The following is a 15,005-nucleotide window of genomic DNA, read 5'->3' on the forward strand; positions in this document are numbered from 1 at the left end:
AGAGTTTTGCAACCTAGTAAACAAGTAATCTCTGTATTTTGGAAATAAATTAGGAAGTCCAGAAAAACATCTGGAAATTCTCTGGCCATACTTCTCCATGTGCAATATTTGTAACATTTTCACAGAGTTGTGATTTGGGGGGGGGGGGGGGGGGGGGAATCCTGATCAGGTTTTGAGAGAATTTTTATGCTATCATGAAAGCTTCTGAATACTTCTAATTAACCTTGGTTTTGTTTTACCTATCACAGCTTGTTGTCCTAGCTTTCTTTGACAACAAAAGCCCAAAAAACTAAAAATCAAAACCCAAAGTCTTCATTTAAAGGTATTTTTTTTAATGGTCAATATAGCCTTCTTAGGGCTTTACTAGTTTCTTCACACATTAATGTTGCTTGCTTCCTGGAATGAAATTTACAGCAGTTTTCTTTAATACATCTCCCTCAGATTAACTGAAGCCACAGAATCTGACAAATATGAAGTAACAGCATGTCTTTATAAGCTACTTACTTGCATTTTTTAAAAAATTTTATTGCTGCACTCCAGCTAAAAATTAGATTCCTTTCAAACAACTTACCAATGCCGAACTCAATTTTCAGGCCAAAGAACTCTTAAGTGTTATTACATCCTGCACCTCATTAAATTTGTCTACAAATATTGCTTAATTCTCTTCTATATTAGGTGAGTAACTGTGATACATGTCTTTTAGCTCTGCTGAAGTTCTAGTATCTATCTCTCTCCTTTAACAAGCTGTATTTATTTTAACAGAGGCACATCTCTTTTCATAATATGAAATCTGAAGCTGAGATCTCTAGCAATCCATTGTATGGGGCCTACCTTATTATCCTTCACAAAATCACAGTTCCGTGTGTGCATTTCTGCAGCATGTCCCAGGTTTTGTTCTCATTATTTTACTCTGAAATTACTGGTCAGAGTGGTAGATACTCATGTCTGGAGATGCTAGGAGCAAAAAGCTTCTTCCAACAATGAACTAGCTGGTGCCTTGCTCTGTTTGGATACTGGGGAAGCAATTCCACAAGGAAGTCTTTTGCACTGTAAAAGGCAGCGGCTGTTTGCTGTCCTCCAAAGGGCAGGACTTCCAGCATCATTATATATTCCGCATAGGATGTAAAGAAATTGAGCTCTTGGCACCAACCTTTTCTCAATTAGTTGACATGTAGAGTGAACGGGTATCAAAAGGAGATAGCAATGAACACTGTGACGGTCAAGCTGCTGTCATCCATGATCCAACACCTAGCAGAGTCCACACCAGCAAAGCGTTTCACTGTGTGGCACTAGGAGGTAAGGGCGTGACTAGGAGTGGCTTGTTGCTGCTGCTGTGTAAGCTTAGAGGCGGACATGGTTGGGTGTCAGCATAATATCCCCTTATTGAATAATACCTCAGGGGAATAAGGGGTGGGGGGCTTGAAGGAAGAAGGAAAAAGAAATTACCTCTGCCAAGGTTTGAAAACAGCTGGAGAATCAAGGATGCAAGTGAGAGAATGCTACAATTAAGTTTGCTCGTGCAAATTAACTCATTGTATGTTTCATTGCAGCCTTAGATTACTCAGTCAGAACACTTTCCATAGGGAGTTTTCCCTTTAAATTGTGCAGGATGAATCTCCTCTGCATAAAGAAGAGATTTGCGGTTACATCTACAAAATGCTGGACTTTCTTGCTGCATCTGTTGAAAGGTATATAATAAATAGAGCAGACTGCAGGAAGGGAAAGATGATATCCATCATAGGTGTTTGGGTATGATGTTGGGTACATTACTCAAAGGAGTATTTTTACAAACGTTCACCAGTTGAGTCCTCATTTTCCAGTCCATTGCCTTGCAATTTGGGTATTATCTTTGCAGAAATGCTGTGCACTTACTGTTGGAACCGAAGTTGGTGGGATACATACTTTAAATATCAATGTACAGTGAAGTCAGTGGGATACATACCTTAAATATTAATGTACAATGCTGTGCTGAAAGCAGTGTGTATCTGCATTTCTAATCCTGGACCAATTAACTTTCTGAGAAGTCTTACCTCATGATGCCGTATGGACATATAAACAAAGAACTTTATAGCGCTAAGTTCCTTGAAAAGTCAGATTATGTGTCTCATACTGAGCACTAAAATTAATAGATCATCAATTTTCTTCTCAGCCTCGATTGCCTTATCTGAAAAAATGAGACTAATGGGAGCCCCTTATCTCACATGAGTAGAATTAATGTTTATTATTAGAGTGAAACACTCTACTACTGACCAGACCTAAAAATAAAATAAAAAAAAAATTATGACAACTAGAACTGAAGATAAAATTAGTGATGAGAAAGACCATTTTATTTTCAGTGTTTCTGCTTGATGCATTGACCAGAGAGAAGACTGATGCAGGGATCCTGTGGAAAACAAGGTGTAATAATGAATTAAAGAAGACAATAGTGTTAGCAGATAAGAAGCTGTGAGTGGGTGTTGAAATGGCTCTGTTAAACTGTTCCTGACTTGAGGCTTTTTGTTCTTTTAAGGCTTTTTCAGGTGCAAATCCACTTCTGGGGAGGAGAACCATGGAGCAGAATCTGGACTGTTCCCCCTCTGCAGGTGCCGTCAATACATAACCCCACTGGTGGGTGCTTCTCTTTTCTTCCTAAAGGTGCACCTCTCTCTGCTCTGCACGTGCATTTATGAAAACAAAATGGTTTGGGTTTTTCATAGCAGAGGCATATAAGCACAACTGAAAGCAGCTCTTTCCTCATGAGCACTTCCTCTGCAATTTTTGTTGTTGTTGTTTCTTTCTAAAAAAAAGTATTCTGTTCTAGGCATTTCTTTCCTGGTATGTCATTTCTGGCATAGGCAGTTCCAGACAGAAGGTGGCTGGTTTATAACTGGCAGCTTAAGTAACTTTTCCACCAGTTTTTTATGCCTTCCTGTAGGTGTATTTTCCACAAATAATACTTCTCTCCTTGTAGGAGAGTTGGCACGTCTTTACAGTAGTGCTTGATTTTTCTGTGATTTCTGCCAACCCAAATTTCACAGTATATAGGAGCAATAAATTCTGCCTTGTCATAGATGGCTGGGATTTGAAGAGATGTTTCAATTTTAACCTCTACTCTCATCAGCATTAAGAAGTGACTGCTTGCCAATATAAACCACACAGTTGCCACAGCTGTTTTCCTATTCAGATGTGGACTAAAGATGAGTTTCTCAGACAGCATTAAAAGGACAAATGATAGCCTGTTACAGAAACTACTGCATTCTGCAACAGCAACGTTCCCTTTTCAGTGACTGGTCTGTAAAGCTGGAGCAATAATTAAGTCACTACATGATTTATGTATAAGTTCTCATAAATACACTGGTATTTGCTTGTATCATCTATTTAGCTTTGCCATAGTCAGCTTCATTGACTTGCATTTGACCACTGTTGCATCCTACTGATGTATTCAGCTGAATAGAGATAGAAGTTGAGGAGCACTAAATGCCTGAGCTCCCCCGCCCTCTTCACCCCAGTTGTGTTATTTCTACCTTCTCTCACCCTCTCAGATCAGCATTTCTGGTACAGACAGGGCCTTGTACAGGCAGAAAGAAGCACCAAATGATTACAACTGCTACAGCTGAAAATATAGATTTTATGTGCTCAGCACCTCTAAAACATGATCCTTCCTTTATTCATAGCCAGTATTGGCTTTTGTTCCCTTCCTCTGTCCTAATACGTAGTTACGCACACACACACACGTGTGTGCACACACTCCAAGCACCAAATCCTCATTCTGCTCTGCAGAGCAAACTCCTCTGCATATTCTCCTTTCTGGTTTTGCTCTAGACTGTAGGTTTCTCACCAATTCACAGCCTCCTCTACCTACAGTAGCTTTTCACACCCAAGTCACAATCCTGTGCTGTTCTTAATGCCAGCTTCTGTGTGACCTGGGGTGGTATGTAGTGTTCTTCTCACCTTTCCCAGGCAGCTTTGGCCAGTGTACTGCTCAGAGGTCCAACTAGGTTTCTGCTCAGCTGCCTGCTGGCAATGCTTAGCAGCAGGAGCTGTTACTGTTACCCTTCATTACAGAACCAACTATCTCTCCCATAAAATCAATAAAACTATGGGGCTATCGATTAAGAGGCCAGACAACGGAGCTAGGATAGAATATCAGTAGTATATACTAATACATTCCACATGCTCTTGGCTCAGATAATATTCTTAAATGTTTGTCTTCTTCTGAGTGATCTCTTTGCTTTATCGTAGTAGATATTGACTCGGATTTTATCCATCCCCCAATAAAGTTGTTGCAAAACTGTAAAATAAGTAAAGAGTAACTCTAATGCAATTATACATTGATTTAATCCTGTTCCCAACATGGAAATGCTAAGTTCTGAAAAGCAGCTTTCAGCTGCAATCTATGGGATTTATCTCCAAAAGGGCATGGGATACAATTAGGTGAATACTGTTCCTCTCATCCGTTGTGCCATTTAACAATCAGTAAGCCCTTTCTCTTCACGCATAACTCTCTGCATAGCTGTCACAGAACCATAGAACAGAGCTGTTTATTCTCTAACATGACTTATTTTATATGGGTTTGTTGGCAATCAGACTTAGCTGTACATGCATAAGTTCCAAATCACTTGCTGTGGTCATCTTAATTGGCAATACTTTCTCACCTTTTCAGCCAACAAGGACTGGAAATGCTGGGCGGGGGTGGGGGAGGGGAACGGAACATTTCACATAGCTCTGCAGCCACCTGTCCACCTGAGTTAGCACTGATGGGTTCCTCAGAGAGCAAACCTCACCTGCCGGAAGACCAGGATGGAAAATACAACAGTGAAAACAGAGAGGTACTTTCCTCCTCTGCTCCACAAACTAGTGTTTCTGGAAGTAACCTTGGCTTGATTTACTGGAAAAGAATGATAAAAAATTTTGTAGATTGTAAGCCCTGCAATAATGAAATATCAATAACTCCATCAGCTGTTAAAACCCACTTGTACACAAACTTTACATTTATTTAGGTAATGCACCAGTTTACACTTTGGAGGAAAAAAAAAAAAGAAAAAAGAAAAGAAAAAGCATGAAAAAAAGAAGAAAAAAAACCCCAAGCAAAATAAAAATTAAATTGCATAGGCTACTTTAAACTGCAGCACAGAAGAATAATTATGTATTACTTCTATTTCCCAGTTCTCTGAAAACTATGGCAATAGACAATTGAATACATCTTTAGGTTTTGCTCAATCAATGGAATTGCTGCCAGAACTAAATATTTTGTTATGCCTATAAAAATTCTAGTGTGCTGTACTGACCGTGACTTTTTCCAGGGAGAAAATCTCTATAACTCAGAATCCAAGCAAAAAATTCATACTGCAGTCGTTCATACATTTAAACATAGTTATTTCCTGTATTTTAAAGAAATTATTTCTCATCATAATTCAATACCACTCCAAGGATTTAGACAGTTCTCATTTAAATCAAGTGGCTGAATCTCTAAATACAGTCATTGAGAACTTGTTACAAATCTTGTCAGATTTACACATATAAAATCAGACCCTAAACATTTTGCTGAGAGTTCAAAGCGAAGAAATTGGAGACTAAAAGAAATTTTGGCTCATTAATTATTGCACTGTTACCCTGGATTATACTGAACAGTTGTCTGTGGGTCCAAGTTCTTGTATGCAGAGAGGTCTGGCATTTCAGACACAATGATTCACATTAACATCTGTGGTAGGCATTTGCCATAGGTAGTGATGGGACTTTCCACAGCATACTCAAGGTAGGAAAAGTTCATAAGTAGTTTTTTTGCCTTGATGGTTTGTCTGTATTTCCAAATACGTGACCCTGGAGCTTTAAGTGAAGGAGAGTGTGCTAGAAAAATTGTTGGTCTGGGGATCCCACAAGGCACTTGATTTACTGCTGAAGGACTCTATTGAGAGAAGCTTATGACACAAGTGGAAGAGGCCTCGTATACATCTGATCAAATCACAGATTATTGGACGAGGACTTTATATTAAAATGTTTGTACTATAGAAGATGGGCTACTTGAAATTCTTCTGAATTCCTTAAGAAACTGCGTGTAAGCGTCAGGGTAGTCTAAGAAGCGTCATACTCAAATAACATAATTTTTATTAATTTATCAGTTAATTTAGATTAGAAATTCATTAAGCTGGCTACTCTGTGAGACTTCCAGAGGGCACAGATGGGTGGGTTTACTGGGAGAAAGAGAAGACCATCAGTAAACACAAGAGCAGGGGCTGTGCTTTGTATTTGTAAAGTCTCCTGTCCACACAGTGAGATGTATCCACCCAGACCCTTTGAGAGCTAGTGTAATAAAGATGCGAAGTGATAACAATAACATAGGGTAGTGAATGTGTAGAAAGTCACCTGTTCAAAACATACAAGTGGGCAGCCAGCTGCTGTGAGATATGTTTGGCTGCTACGTGCCCATTCAAGGCAACTGCCCTGGACAGAGCAAGGAGAATATGGGAGGGAATAGTCCCTCACTTTATCACCTACTGTGACTGTGTCACCTGCTGTGGCCAAGGAAGGATGAAGGACCTGGCATGTATTTTTTCCCTCCACACTCAGTATACACAATATCTAGCTCAGTTAGTCAAATTCTCGTGAGTCTCCCTTTTACTGAGCTGACCTTTCAAACTCCTGCATGCATGAGATCAATCACTTCGATTTTGGAACACGCTTCTCCACCCATCCATCCTCCCTAGTACAGAATAATTGGAGAGGATTAATCCAAACAAGCCAAACAGATGTTGGAGGAAGATTTCCTCCCACTCAGTCATCTTCTGACTGAAACTCATCTTGTCCTTATCACAGATGGCCCTTTCCATTTGTCAAGCATGTTAATTTACCATTTAAATATGTACCATTTAGCTACTACTCGAGACTTTTCCCTAACATTTTAGTGAGAGGTTTAGAAGTCTCAAACAGGCTTGGTGCATGCAGAAGAAATTTGAAATCGTGACAGATTATAACTAAAATTTAGTTTTACCAATAGATTACATTTAAGTTACAGGCTTCAGTGATGGTGTTGATACAATAGTGCTGGTATCTTTGAAGGTAAATTTGTATTTTAAGTTTGTCCATTTTATGTAGACTGTGTTCCCATTGTGTATGGATCTTGTAATAATAATTAAAAGGCATATGCGTCAGAAATGGCTAATAACAGTAGGCGCATCATGGACAGCTTACCCCAGTAAGACCCCTTGGCCATTTTGATTTCCATGAGTATAATCTTCTAAATTCCATGAACTTCAAAGTAAAATGAACCTCGGCAGATTCAGTCTCTCACCTTTTACATGGAAAACAGGAGGGGCAAGAGGGAGGGAAGGAGGTAAGAAAAGCACTAAGGAAAAGTATCTGTCATATCTGTTTATCTCAGCTCCAGAAAGTCAGTAAACAATAAAGCAGGAATACAGACCAGATGGGACCAACAGAGACAACTGAAAGAAGATTTTCTTGGGAAGGACCAGAAAAAACCCTTGGAGGGAAGCTACAGATCTCCAAGATTAAAGTGTGCATAAAGCAGCAATTATGCAGGGAAGATGGCCAGCTTCATGGACCTGCTTGGGAAAAGCAGCAGCCTGGAGGCAGGCAGCACCTGAGAGCTGTGTTTCTGTGTTGAGCTGGAGCAAAGCAGGCAGCAGAGAGACAGTCCACAGGTGTCCAGAGGTGATGGACAGGCCCATTAGATTTTAGTATTATTGCTGAGAAGTCAGTGCTGCATTGTTTTGCGATGTGATGCTGCTCCACTAGGACCTGTGCTGTGTCAGTGAGCTGATTTGATATTCACTATCTAACATTTGCCTGATATTACTTAACAGTCAGTGCTTTCTGGTATCAAGCACCCTCTATTGGTTTAAAATATTGGGTTTGAGATTAATAAATTCCCCTCACTCCTATGTCCAGAAAATTTTCTGCTGCCAAAAATCCATGAGTAATTTTATTTAGGCAGTTTCGTAGCACTGTTGTGAGCAGAAAAGGTCATTTGCAGTTAAAAACATTTCCTCTCTGAAGCTAGTTTTACTACCAAAAATTGAAAATTACTATCTAGTCTTTGCTGAGAATAGAAATGCACTTTAAAATATGACATTAATTTTAAATGTTACTCTCATATGTCATGGAAATACAAGAGACTCTGCTATCTTCACCACCATTTTTATATACATATACATCTATATATATGTTAAACCTTTTTTCTGAGGTAGATAAAAAGTTAAATAGATGAAACAGAGCAGGTCACTAGCTGATTACTTTCACTTTTAGTTTGGTATCCTGCTGCAAAATTTAAATTTCCATTGAAAATACCGCAAAACTTGCGCATTTTCAGAGCGAAGAGTTAGGTTTTCACCCATTTTGAGTTTATAAATAAAAATCTAAGGTACCTAATCTACAGTAGGTGCTGGGTTTTGGTAGTAGTCATGGCCTTCAAAAGAAAAATAATAGAGTATCACTTCATAAAACCTTATTTTTTGGGTATAAGTATATAATATTCCATGATGCCATGTGAAGGTACTGGGGATTGTGAAGCAATGTGATACTCTCAGCCAAGGTAGCTAGACCAGGAGAAGTGCTGAGCTTCCTTCTGCACCTGAGATAACTAATTCAGAGTTAATCCAGGTTCCATCACACTGCGCTAAGCCTGGCCATGTAGATGTATGTATTACATTTTAACTGTCCCCATGTCTTCCAAAACCTACAGACAGCAGGCCTGCAAATACCACAGGTAAAATCAGAGCTCATGTAAAGTCCCTCATTAAATATTTTGCAGATACATTCATGTGCTATATGCCCCAGACTTGCTGAAATGTCAAGGTACAAACCAAAAATTAAAAACGTTTTTTTCCTGAGATAATCTACATGCTTGATTCACTCTCTTTTTTTTTTTTTCATTTCCACCTGTTCATTGTCTGCTGTTCTCTTACTATAAATTAGTGACATATTTAAAGCTAGATTAAGTGATCAATGTAAATAACCTTTGCTTCCACACACTACAGAGTCAGATAAAGACCTGAAGACCAGTGAGCGTACACACTTAGAAGGTGTCTGCAGTATTACGTACTTTACCTAGCTTGAAACAAACATGTTGGAACATGCTAATTGTGTTTTCTTTTTCAATAGAAATCACATTCATTTCCTGATGTGCTTAGTAGATAAATAAAAGATTCAATTGGTACAACCAGAGGTCAATGAACTGGAATTCGGGAGGCAGAACTGAGGTATATGGGGAAGGATTATAGGAAATACATAAAACATTTGCATAAATTTAGCCTCAGAAATGGGTATTTATGTAGCTTTATCAGCAGCATCTAAGTTCAGCAGCAGCATAGAGCTCAATGCGTGTTGCATAAAACCAGCATGGAGGCCAGATACTCCAATGGGTTAGACTGGACCAACCATGTGTTTCTACATGTTGCTGCACCCAAGACCAAAGTTTCATGGTGCCAGCCTGGGGAGGAAAAGGCTGTCCAAGTTTGGGACCAGCATTAGCTGGGCCACTGCTTCAAGAATGCCGTTCAGATGATACCTGGCCATCTCCTGTGGGCCAAGGTGAGATGCAAAAGAGATTTCTGGACTGAAGTGTTACTTTTATGTGTTTCATGAATGACCTCTGGTTCTAGCTCCTGACGAGAGAGTGCATTCTTTTTACCCCTGTACCTATTAAACTGGTGGTGGCTTTCACCCTTTGCCAAAGGTGATATTGCCACTGTCTTTGAGTGGTGGTTTCTGACATCTGCAAGAGTCATGGGCATTGCTGATCTTCTTTCTGAGGACAGATGAGCGAGAGAGAAAGTATGCGGGGGGGACTAGTTTTGACTTCTTTATCCTCTAGTGTGCTCGTCAAAATAGTGCAGATGGTACATAGTGAAAACAACTGCCCGCAACCAGTAAAAGAGACCATTTCCCTCCTACGGGTAGGACACTAAGACAGTTAAGTTTAACTGTGTCTTCTTAAGGATTGGTTCCTCTCCTAAGACACTCCAGTGTGTTTTGCACAGCTACATGCTACCCATTCAAAATATTTATATTGCTTCAGATTGGCCCTATATGTTAGGGTAACAGGACTGCTGGAAACATTCATGACAATCCGTAAAGCACCAGTCTTGCCAGAAAATCTTGATTGCTTTCTTCACCACAGTTATGAAATTAGTATGAAAGGCAAAGACTGTGGCCTTTTAGGCTGAACAGAAGCATTTAATCAGTGTGTCATGAAATCCTATTCTCAGAATTATTTTAATTGGTTTAGATAAGAACAGAACATATAGGTCAAAAATTAGCTGAGGGGCTATAAACAAAGGAGTGCACATGAGAAACCACTGTGCTGAATGCAAAGTAGAGAGTGAAGGGGTTTTCCTCCTTGTACAATTCCAGTGTTCAGCTCCAGAGCCATTATTTAATTTCTAGGAAACTGCTCATTAATAGACTTCAGGAAGGGTATTAAATTAAGGGCTGTGGCACCATAACTGAGCTAGAAAGAACTCACCAGGCCAAGACTGTAACTTACAAAAGCCCATAGCAAGGTGCCTAAATCCTCCAGTTCTCATCAGCTGCACTTCAAGCACATGCTTAATGAAGTTCCATTGCTAAGGTTCTTTTCCATCTCAGTCTTCTGAGTCTCGTGGTCCTTTATGTGCTGTGCTTTAGAGGGGAGCAAAAGGGCACTCTCACAGACTAGCTCATCAGAAATAGGGGGGGCTGAGGCAGGAGCTAATGCCAAATGGCTTTCCCTCCTTTCCAAATCTGGCAGTTCCCATGCAACAGTAGACTGTGGCAAGCATAGACAAACACGGCCAGCTGGAGTGGAGTAAAACTGCCAAGCAGGGTGGCATTTTCTCATGCAGAAAATGTATTAGAACTTCATGTTGTGTTTCAGATCCAGGAAAATGCTGCTGCAGGAGGAGAATGGCTAAAGGGCAACTAAAAATGCATGGTGAAGCACGGGTGGTCAGGGTTGCTATTTTTAAATTGCAGGCTCCTTGTATGGGGCAAAACACAAAGCTGTGCTTAAAAGCAACATGTATTTTGAGTGAAGTTTAAACTCCCTTCAGTTGAGGTCTGATTGAAACCTTTGTGTAAGGTGAGCACCCAGCATTTGTTTTCTTCTCCAGCCTGTTTCACAGCAGTGTGGATGGGGTGGTTTGAGTCTGCTGTGAATTGCATCCCAGCGATTGTGCTGCTGAGGGTTGAATGGAGAGCTGTTCATGGAGTCTTGAGTTTTTTGGGGATAAGATAGGCACATTAAACTGTTTGCTGGCAAAGTGGAGAAGCAGCCCAAAAGAAGTTGAACATTTGTCATTTTTTGACAAAATGCTTGTGTCAAGCCTGATGACCACAATACATCCTGAAAATGTCTCTGTACATTGTGGTTTAACCCTAGCTAGAAACTAAGCCCCAATAGCTGCTCGCTCCGTTGCACCCCAGTAGGATGGGGGAGAAAACTGGAAGAGTAAAAGTGAGAAAACTCATGGGTTGAGCTAAAGGCAGTCCAATAGGTAAAGCAAAAGCTGCACATACAAGCAAAGCAAAACAAGGAATTCATTCACAACTTCCCATCGCAGGCAGGTGTTCAGCCATCCCCAGGAAAGCAGGGCTCCGTCACACATGATGGTTACTTGGGAAGACAAACCCCATCACTCTGACCGTCCACCCCTTCCTTCTTCTTTCCCCAGCTTTATATGTGGAGCATGATGTCATATGGTATGGAATATCCCTTTGGTCCATTGGGGTTCAGTTTCCCTGCTGTGCCCCCTCCCAGTTTTCCATGCACCCTCAGTCTGCTTACTGGTGGGGTGGGGTGAGAAGCAGGAAAGGCCTTGACTCTGTGTAGGAACTGCTCAGCAATAATAAAAATACCCCTCTATTATCAACCCTGTTTTCAGCACAAATCCAAACCCTAGCATGATACTAGTGACTATGAAGAAAACTAACTCTATCCCTGCCCAAACCAGCACAGTGTGTTTGCTAAAGGACTGATACCCACCAGAGACTAAAAACATTTTGACGTAAACTTTTTAGTTTCTTGGGTGCAGCATGTCTGGAACTCTAGATGAGATAATGGATGTCAGTCTAAACCATTAAGCACACCAGCTTTGTATTATCTCCTAGCTCTTAATGTAGCTTAAGTACTTAGGAAGCTTGTTAGTGATGTAGTGGATGTTAGTGTAATCAAATTTTACATTCAGCTTTAGGTGACAATGTTACTGTGGGCTTAGTTTTCATTTTCAGGTTTCTATGACAATTTGAATACTTTCAGTTGCTTATTACTCAGTCACTAAGAAAGGCTCTTAGTTTTTACACTCTTCCTAGAGCCTATACCTCTTGCTAAAACCCACTAATATGCTAGTGAAAGTTTTTTCCTGCGAAAATGACTGAGCATCCCTATATTGCAAGTACCATCACAAACTTCAGATTGTTTGTATTTTGTGCTACTGCAGGATTATCTACTACTAAATACAAATGTTTTGATGGTATTGTTTAGATAAAAGATAAAATTATTTAATTTCAGACCAGCTCTAATAATCTACAGTCCTGAATGCAAGCCAGTATGGCTGGGAAGCTGAAATCCAGCCTCTTCCTTCTTATTCTTTTTTTTTTTTTTTTTTCCCCCATGACTATGCTAGCAGTGAGCAACTTTGCATGACCACATGGCATAAGAGCTGTTTTGCTGCTTCTCTGTAACAAGGGATGTACTGGAAGAATGGTACACACAACCTTTCTCTGTGCATCCATCCAGGACTAGCAATAATCTGGCCCTCAGGATTATAGTGGCAGTCGTGGATACTGATGTAGTGCCTAATTTGTCAGTTGTCTTGCAAATGGGTATTATTCAAACAAAGCAGAAAACAGCCTACAGTAAATTTTCATCAGCTGGGGGGGTGGGGTACAGGGAGAACCAAGTCAGTCTGTGAACATCAAAACTAATGTTGCCTGATGGGTTTTTATCTCAAAGTCTCTCTGCTGTGATTTTCCCATGCCTGTTGAAGGGTGAGCTCATGCGTGTGCCTTTTCCTCAGTACGCTTACTGATCGTAGACAAGTAGCATCTCTTCCCTCTATTCAGCCACTTGAAGGAACTTAATAACTTAATATCTTCTCCTCTTTTAGATTTGATCAAAATTGGACAGGAGATTCAAAAGATATTTGAAAGCAGAGTAGAAATAGACACACATATGCCTGCATACATAAAGTAATCACATAGCTGCCATTTCCTTATTAAACCATAATAAAACCAGTCATCACTGTAAAACACTGTGCAAGTAAGATATATCTCATATGCTTCTGCTTCAAACCTAGGACTTGCAGAAAGATTTTCCAATATATTTGTGTACCTTCTTAACTCTACTTGGTATCAATATTTAGGGTCCTATGCTCTCCAAGAATTTACCGCCAGATATATATATAGTGCAATACCTGAAGCACTTACAACTTTAGAAGAATATTTTTTATATTATTGAACGTTTTCTGAGACTTAAAGTATGAAAAATGTCTTTAAGATGTCCTTATAATTATATTCAGACTATTGTTAATTGTATTATATATTATATCATTTGTTTAAATCAAAACTTTAATTACCACTACCAAATAACTGCCTACCCTGGACAAGGTGCAACCATTTTTGCTAGTGTGGTGGTGCATTTTGCTGCCTTCTCTGGGCCAACCTGCAACCTCAGGAATCCCCATTAGGCCTTGGCATTTGTGCAAGGAGTTGGGCGGTTCAGCACCCCTGAACCGTACCAGTCACTCTTGCATGGCTAAGGTGGGGAATGACACTGTCTGTACCAACCACTGTGGCCTGGCCAAGGCAGAGAACAAGAGCGGGGACAGTCAGTTATTCCCTGACAGACCCGGTACATTCCTGACCTGGATCTAACCTGAGTGGAACAGTACCATTGTTATTGGAACTTTGAAAAAATTACTGACTCAAGTCATGGCCAGGATGGAAATTTACTGATGACTGAAGCCAATCATCTCACAACCTTATAAACAGTGGTCCTGAGTGAGAATCTTTGAGCTTTCCTGGACGACAGCAGGCTGTGACAAGCACCTCCCTCTAAGTGGGGCACCACTTACAAAACACCAGGTTTGTGATCCTAGTGGGACCATCACCAAAAGCTGATGACAGGGCTTGGGCTGATACCCCTGCTTCTTGAGGTTCAATCCTTCACCCGTTGAGAAATGGAAAGGCATTCAACATGAGCATTTCACCGAACTCAAGGGGAACTTTTAACAGGTATACCTTTGTACATTTGTGCATATACCTCTATACATGTATCTCTTTTGTGCATGTACCTCTATACATGTATCTCTTTTGTGCTTGTGTGCGTGTGTGTGTGAATTGATTTAGGTATCTCATAATAAGTATAGTATAAGTATTACCATCTTGGATGCATACTAAACCACTTTTGTAATTTAAATAAATCCTATCGATTCTCTTTGTAAATGTCACAGTCATAGATTAAGTGCTGCTAACATCTTATGATCAGCTTTAAACTGTGAATAAACATCAGACATCCTTTAGATATACACTGTTTCCCCAGTCTGGGACTAAGATTGGACCTAGATGTACCTAAGCTCTATTAAAAGTTTAGAAAACAAGGGGATCTATTCTGAACCTTGTGACTCAACAGGAGGGTCTCCCTTACCCTTTTGTGTCTTTGATCTCTGTGTAAATCATTCTAGCTTGATTCTAACTCATGGTGATTGATGGTGATTCTTTAAACAAACTTAACTAAACCACCCATTTTGTAAACTGGTTATATCAAACATGACAAGTGTCCAGTGTTCCTGTCCAAAACAGTTTGTTGTAGGCAGTATGTCATGCAATTTCATCATATTCTTTCATGTATGTTAGAAGAGTTAAACGGTGACTGGGATAGGCACCTGCAGCTGGACCTACCTTTGGAGGTGGGATCTTAATTCTGTCTAAGTGATAGCAATGCTCATGATTTCCCTCTGAACCTTTTCTTTTTCAGTGTTTTTTTAAGGTCTCAGTCACTAGAGACAAAAAGCTTAAAGCAGAAGTTTCAATTC

At 40.0% G+C, this 15,005-nt stretch overlaps 1 long non-coding RNA gene across 1 annotated transcript in view; it reads left to right on the plus strand.

The window, feature by feature from the left end:
* LOC129735390 (uncharacterized) overlaps nt 1–8,813 on the plus strand; it is an 85,648-nt gene extending 76,835 nt beyond the window's left edge. The window contains exons 3-4 of the long non-coding RNA XR_008730967.1: nt 2,510–2,607; nt 7,358–8,813. This is a non-coding gene — a long non-coding RNA (uncharacterized LOC129735390). The remainder of the gene's footprint in view (nt 1–2,509; nt 2,608–7,357) is intronic.
* Nucleotides 8,814–15,005: the final 6,192 nt, after the last annotated feature.

Source organism: Falco cherrug, chromosome 2 (genome assembly GCF_023634085.1).
Source record: "Falco cherrug isolate bFalChe1 chromosome 2, bFalChe1.pri, whole genome shotgun sequence".
Lineage (NCBI taxonomy): Eukaryota > Metazoa > Chordata > Aves > Falconiformes > Falconidae > Falco > Falco cherrug.